This window comes from Micropterus dolomieu, linkage group LG10 (assembly GCF_021292245.1).
Source record: "Micropterus dolomieu isolate WLL.071019.BEF.003 ecotype Adirondacks linkage group LG10, ASM2129224v1, whole genome shotgun sequence".
NCBI lineage: Eukaryota > Metazoa > Chordata > Actinopteri > Centrarchiformes > Centrarchidae > Micropterus > Micropterus dolomieu.
The window spans coordinates 23,216,353-23,223,880 of record NC_060159.1 but is presented as its reverse complement, the minus strand read 5'-3'; the positions used below and the strand labels follow the sequence as shown (position 1 = coordinate 23,223,880).

Genomic DNA, 7,528 nt, shown 5'->3' with positions numbered 1-7,528 from the left:
AAAGTATTGGAACGGTAAGGCAAATTCCTTTGTTTTTGTTGTTCACTGAAGACATTTGAGTTTAAGATCAAAAGATGAGTATGAGACAAGAGTTCAGCTTTTATTTCCTGGTGTGCACATCTAGAGGTGTTAAACAACTATGGACATATCACCGTTTGTATCAGACCACAGCATTCTTATGTGAGCAAAAGTAAAGGAACAAATAATCTTAAAGTAAATAACATTTAATATTTGGTGGCATAACCCTTGCTTGCAATAACTGCCTCAAGCCTGCGACCCATTGACATCACCAAACTGCTGCATTCTTCATTTGTGATGCTATTTGGGCTTTTACCTGGAATCTCTCTCTCTCCTGTAATCGCCAAAGCAAGAGTGAAATAAAAACAAAAGAATGTAAAATAATAAATATTTTCACTGATAGGACAAGAAAAATGGGACCCCTGTTTTCGACCTCTTTTTTCTCCTCCTTTTTTGTGCTTTCTCTCTCCAGTTGCGTCCCATGAGGAACTTCACTGACAGTTCCCTCGATAACAGAGCATGCCAAACACGCATGCATATGTATGGATGACCTGTTTGGGATTCAGCAGGTGTGTGTGTGTGTGTGTGTGTGTGTGTGTGTCCAAAGGCCCTGTGTCACTGCTGTCATCCTGCTCCCCTGCAGGATGTCGCTCTCTTTCTTTGCATCCTAACTGTAACTTCACTGTAGAAGATTGTCAGACTGTAGCAATCATCCATTATTCACAGCTTCAAAGTGTCGCCTGTAGTGATTTAACATGCAACTAAAGAGCAACAAACTTCCATAAGTTCATTAAGTATTTTGTTTCCTTAATGGAAAACTTACATCTTCCACATTGCTACAGTATAAAGGCTTTTTAAAAATAAATATGTAGTTGTGTAAAAATAAAAAGTGTATTTAAGTAGTTCTGAGTTTTAGATTTTGTTGCTATGTTGCAGTTAGTGTGGTGTTTTTACACAAAGTTTCCCTCCCATGATTTACAATGAAAGGCCATGCACACGTACACAGGTGTTTTCAGAGTTTATATGTCTGCTCAGGATTTTAGTTAAGGAGAAAATGTGACTAGCAAGCAGCAGCAACTAGTGCAGTACAACTTTCTACTACTTAAGTTTAAATTTCTGTAAATTTAAATTTTCTAAAATTAAGTTGTTGGTTGTTTATTTTTTGTTTATGGTTGGGACAGATGAAGAGCAGATGCATATTAGGTATATTTAACACTCACTTCTCCTATATGTTATAGCTGCCATCTTGTGTGCTGGTTTGTGCCCGTTTGCATGGTGGTGAAATCAAAATGGAAGCAAAATATACAGCCATACTAGGTCTTATAATTAGAAATTATTTTGGTTGAGCCAAGACTGTGGAACTAGCTAGCTGCTGAGAAAGAATAATTTAACACCACTTTTAGTTGGAACTGTCCAAGTCTGTGAACCACATCAATCATCATGACTCTGAAAGAGAAAAAGGCTCGACTTAACTGGGACATGAGTCCATAAAGATCACATGATATGATAAAATTTGATTGAGACGACTTACAGCCAGGTGAATAAAGGCTTTCTATTCTTGAGGAACCTCAAGTGATTTGAGTTACACTGACATACCTGCATTTAGATATATTTTATGCAGGGGTTTCAGAAACCTTGACAGGATTTAATAGTAAGAAAAGGGGCGGATCTGGGGTTTTATACAGTATTAGGGCACTACTGGTTGACGAAGCTTAGGACAAGTCCAGTAATGGATTGAATGGCTGAGGTGGTGACTTCTACCTAATCCTATACCTGATTAAAATTAAGGATACTTTTGCAAGAAAAACTGGAGTGAGGAAAACTAACAATTGTATAATTGTAGACTTCTTAATATTTTATGTCCTTAGGGTCTTTTTCCACATGGCATGGTGGTCCAGTGGCCTCACAGAAAGAAGGTCCTGGGTTCAAGTCCCTGGTCGTCATGGGTTTTGATGGTGGGTTTCCCCTACCATCAAAACATGTTAGATTCTTCAGTCAGTGCTACTAATAAAGATCTGGAGTTGGTCCCCAGGTGCTGCACAGCAGCTGCCCACTGCACCCTTGAGGGATGGGTTACATGCAGAGAAGGAATATTGCAACATGTATGTGACAATAAAAGTACAATAAAGTACCTTTACCTAACCTGTCATTTAAAAAATGCTTAAGCAGCGGAAAGTCTTCTTGGTAAAAGGCAGCTGCGCCGCTTGTTAGGAGCCGTGTTATTTGCCTAAGAATATAATCTGGGACAGTGTGCTGCACAGATTCAAGCTGAGCACCACTGTCCTGTGCCTAACGAACATGGTCCTGATGACCGTTATGCACCTGCTGGAGCTGCTGCAGTGCTAATATGAAGTCACTGCTGGAACAGTTTCTTTGGCGTTTGAGGTCTCTGGAGTGGAGGTGACTCAGACCCAACAGCAGCGGGTGAGGAAGAGGAAAACAGACAATAAATTAGTCCTCGGACAATAATGCTTACAGGGATTCAGAAATTAAAATTCAAGATGCACCATGAGATTATTGACGATTGTTCTAAGGCCACAGCTGATGAGTCCTGCAAGTCTGTTTGTTGCATCCGAGCTGTTTCTTACATATTTTCTTTCAAAACATGAGAAACAATATTATGTCAAAGGCAAAAAAAGAGGAACTGACCTTGCATTAGTAAAAAAAAATTAAAAACACTTTCACCAACCTTGGTAACCAGTGAACTGGTTAGAGAACTGGAACACATCATCTACTCTTCTTGATCAGAAGGGATTGTAACTGTTATGACAAAGGCCTACTTTCCTGGACTATCGGGAGAAACAACAGGAAGGTCCGTTATTTAACAAAGTTATCAGATGAAGCTTAAGGAATACTGGTAGTTGAACATTTTGGGAAACGCTCTTAGTCACCTAATTGAGAGTTACAGCCAGTACTGTCTCTCTTTTCTCTCTGTTTCTCCCATGTCTCCCCTCCCTCTCGTGTGTGGGTGTGACTTCATTCTGGGCACCTGGCAGAGTTACACACCTGATGGCAATCATCCAGTGTACCATCCAGCTCAGATACCCCAGGCTTCAAGACTCAACACCAGATTAGTCCTATCCTTTTGAGTGCCTTCTGCCAATTTATGTCTGCCACTGTTTCTCGTTCTACTAGTTCTGTCAAATTTGTGTGGAGGAGTGGTCCTAGTTGTGTTTCTCCTGTGCAGCAGGATTCCTGCAGTGTTATCAGTGTCCAGACTACTAATACCAGCTACTACAGTTCCTCGGATCTGGACTGCTCACCTGCTTCAACCACACCGTTTTGTCTGTTGTGACTGGTTAGCTTAGCATAAAGGTGGGAAACCGGGCGAAATGGCTAACCTGGCTCTGTCTAAAGGAAACAAAATCCGCCTACCAGCACCTCTAAAGCTCAATATTTACAGTTAAGTGTTACTATTTTTTGGCAAAGCATAGTAACCTCCTGGAAACACCTTGTTTTTATGCTTTTTGTACAAATTAAGCAAACAAGATAACATTTATTAGGTAAATAGCGGCTCCTGGTAGTTGGGAGTGGATTTTGTTACCTTCAAACACAAACGGGCAACCTGTTTTCTCCTTTTTAAGTTAAGCTTACTGTCATCTGTTTGTTATCTACACAATGTAATTTGGTTTATGTAATCCATTACATGTTGACATATAGAGTGGCTTATTGGGGAAACATCACGATGTAAGGGGTCAGTTGAATTGTGTTTCAACAAAATAACAAGGTACATTTTTTTTACAAGCTGTTCTTCTGGAGCTTTAAATTATATCTCATTGCCTTCATCAGAGTTTCCTAATAGTAGGAAAAAGCTGGTGAGCGGACCGTGAGTTAAAATTATTTTGTCAAACTAATGTTTCAGTTGTGGTTTATCGGAAATGTAACTGTGTGCTGTTAGTGTTTTGAGAATGAGTGAAATGGGCGGACGGCTACTGTAAAAGATTCTAGACAAATTTTCTCGACAAAAGCTAAAAGCTGTTGATCCGGACTGTTCTGTTGTCCATTCTGTGTCTCTAGTGTTTCTCTCAAGTCAGATGGATTTTCATTCAATAGCACTATTATCAAGTGACTGCGTGGACGTGGGCTGGTGATGTAAGTGCTGTGCTATTATTGTCTCTGACATGCCAGCTTGACTGGGCACTCAGTGTGTGTGTGTGCATCATTCCCTTTGTGCTGGATGACTTCATCCTGAGACACATTATTACATCAAAGGAAGTTAATCTGAATGTTCACCACCATATTAGCTGAGAAAATGGTTATAGTTGTTTGTTACAATAATGAAAACCATTTTTATTTCATACACCCCTTTTGAACTTATCATTTATAGAGTTGTTTAGTAAAACATGTTGAAATATCACCAAAATTATTGGTGCACACAAAACAATAAAACAGAGTGATTGCACTGCTTCTGCTCAATATATACTATTTTAATATCAACACTCCTGTACTGGTAGTGATGTTAGCCGCTCAGCTACTACATAACTATTTTAATTTACCGAAGCATATATACATAATCACTGTCAGGCTTTATAATCTGTGTGTCTAATCTGAGTGCACTACAGTATACCAGAGACAATAATAACATTTATGTAATGAATAAGCTCTGAAATGGATCATGATCTGGAAAGACCACAGAAGCCACGTGGTGTTATGTCCCATGCACACACTATAGTTTGACTGGTGTGGGATTTAAAAACAGAGTCTACTATAGATTATATGGACATATTACACAGAATACATGGTGATTTAAAAAATACAAATGTATCACTGTCCAAAACAAAGCTAGAAAGTGTTTCACAATGAAAATAATGTACAAGACTGAACACTCTAAGCTGCTTCACTGCTTTTGGCTGTTTTGTTGGCGATAGGTCCCATTATATTGTTGTCATCTTTTGTATTTGAAGGTACAGTAGTGTACAGGCTGATACGTCGCCTCAGTTGTGTTTCTGTTTATAGGTGGGTTAAATGATTATGGTGTGATACGTGTGTGACCAAGAGGTGAACAAGACAAATGGCAATGTAAAAACACCTAGGGTTTTGCAAAGTAGTGGTAAAATCCCACTTTTCCCAAATAGAAATACTGTCTATGGTCATTATATTTTTCACCAAAGTATCCTCCTATTCTTGACTTACATATTAAATGTTCTCTCCCTTCATTGATGCTGGTGCTGATCAATGAATTCCCTGTTTTCTTCTTTGCACGAGTTACAGGTTGGTTCCTTGTTGCAACAATAGAGGAAGAGGAAGCTCACACAAACATCACCTCCCATCACCAAGGTAACTCTAATGACCAGCACTAATGAACCAAGTGGTATCCATCACCTTGATAACGACCCCACAGAGGCCCAATAGATGGGACTCCCTGCCAGTGTGTAAGAAGTGAAGAAGCTTCTTCGTTGAGAGGCGAAACTTCTTCAACTATCTTCAACCATTCCAGCAGTGTGAGTGTATCAAGAAGTGTGTTTAAAAAATAGTGACATGTGGAGAGCTGGGGTTTCCACTGAGTGAGGCATGGCGAGAGAAAACCAGTGCACAGTCTGCAGTCTTCTTAAATACAGGTGAGCCAGACGCCACAGGTGTGCCACATCTCACATCTCCTCTGACGACCGTGGCCTTCACTCCACTTATACGCTGCCTGTAACATAACCCAACGTGACTAACAAAGCACACACTCAACACACTCCAAAACAGAGGACAAGCTGAGGGTTGTCACAGCACTCATGCATCTTTAACTACAGATCATACTGGTGTTTTACACATAGTACGTCTGCTGTTGGCTTGAACTGGATTTTGTTGTCGTGTTGTGTGTTAATGTGCTCTGGGAGACGTTGACTGGTTGTTTTCTTGTTAACATCTTTAACTGACGTTTGAACATTTTTAGCATGAACATGCCTTCTTTCTTTTCTTTTTGTCTTCCTTTCTCTTTAATCTGTATTTCTTATTGTGTTTGTCTTTCTGTCTTCCACATCCTTCATTTTCTTTCTTTCTCTCCGTCTTTCTGTCTTCTCTCAATCTCTTCTCCAGCATGCTGCAAAAGATGGTTTAAGTATATGATTTTTTTTTTTTGTAATTTGGGAATTTGATTCGGGAATCTTTCCTCTTAATTTGATTACAGCTTTGAATTGAATGGATGAGACAGTGTCAGATAAAATTTTTTTTTTAAAAATAGCACCCAGAGCTGGATTCAAAAGAGTAATAACGCTGTGGCAGGAGAACAGTACAGACACTGTAAAACGATAGCATTTTCTATGATAATATATCATAGGGAATACAATGACAATACAATACCTCATCCATTTTATGTCTGTGAAAGGATTAAATTCACACACAGTTGCAGCTTGCATATTGTCCTGATGCTGCACAATAATATGCTGTACACTGAAACATCCATCAAATTGTTAACAAGAAAGTCTAAGAACTTTTTCAATAAGTGTATTAAATCAAGGAAATAAAAAGCCTCGATATGAAATCAGAAAAAAAACCCTGAAGTCTATCTTGTCTCAGCTCAATAAAATATGAGCTCGAGAGAGAAACAGTTTCTCCTTCAGGGTTATTGTTGCTCAGCATATTTTTACTGCTCTCTTTTTCTACACACACTTGAATCAGGGAATTTTCAGGAATGCAGATGCAGAGGTTGTGTCCTCTCCTGTTCTGTAATCTGCTGCCACTGAGTGAAAGTTGTTTACTATTTAAAGCTCCACTCTATTCTTCTTGTTTAAACAGAGTATAATCTAAATCCTCTTTTGTTCTGCAGGTAGACAAAAGGATGGGAGGAGAAAGAATGGAAAACAGGGACGTGGGAGGAAGTGGACAGATGAGAATAAAAAGTACAAGGAAAGGATGGAAGAAGGGGGGTATTAGAAAAGGTGAAGCTTTGAGGAGATGAATGGAATAGAATAATTAAGGAATGGCTGGACTGCTTACTGAGGAACACATAAAATAATCTGACATGGAAAAGGGGGAAATGTGCCAGCGTGTATACATATATTCTGTCTAGATCTATGTTCCACCTAATCTTAGACAGGTCACTAATGAGCAGTTACAGGCCCGTATAAAACCTCCCGTAAGTTTTTAGTGCTTTCTTGGCACTAAATAAATGTTTTGATATCCAGTCAGGATTTCGACCACACCACTGCACTGAGACTGCTCTTTTAAGGTATTCAATGACATCCATTTAAACACAGACAGTGGCAAAATTCAGTCTGCATTCGACACCACAATATATTACAAGACACATTTGAAAACTGGGTGGGACTTTCTGGCACAGTACTAAACTGGTTTGAATCCCACTTAAAGGACAGGGACTACTTTGTGTCTGTAGGTAATCGCACATCTGAGCAAACAAAAATGACTTGTGGAGTTCCCCAAGGCTCCATTCTGGGGCCTCTTCTGTTTAACATCCACATGCTTCCACTGGCTCAGATTATGAAAAACAACAAAATATCACCAGGGTAACTGTATTGAACAAATCAACAATTGGATGCACCAGAATTTCCTTTAGTTAAACAAA

At 39.3% G+C, this 7,528-nt stretch overlaps 1 long non-coding RNA gene across 2 annotated transcripts; it reads left to right on the top strand.

The window, feature by feature from the left end:
• The first annotated feature begins 3,060 nt into the window (after positions 1-3,060).
• LOC123977970 lies at positions 3,061-7,107 on the top strand. 2 transcript variants are annotated; one of them, XR_006826820.1, is made up of 3 exons: positions 3,061-3,333; positions 5,230-5,459; positions 6,773-7,107. It is a non-coding gene; the product is annotated as an uncharacterized LOC123977970 (long non-coding RNA). The 2 variants fall into 2 exon arrangements; XR_006826819.1 differs by having other exon boundaries at positions 5,230-5,576.
• The last annotated feature ends 421 nt before the right edge of the window (positions 7,108-7,528 follow it).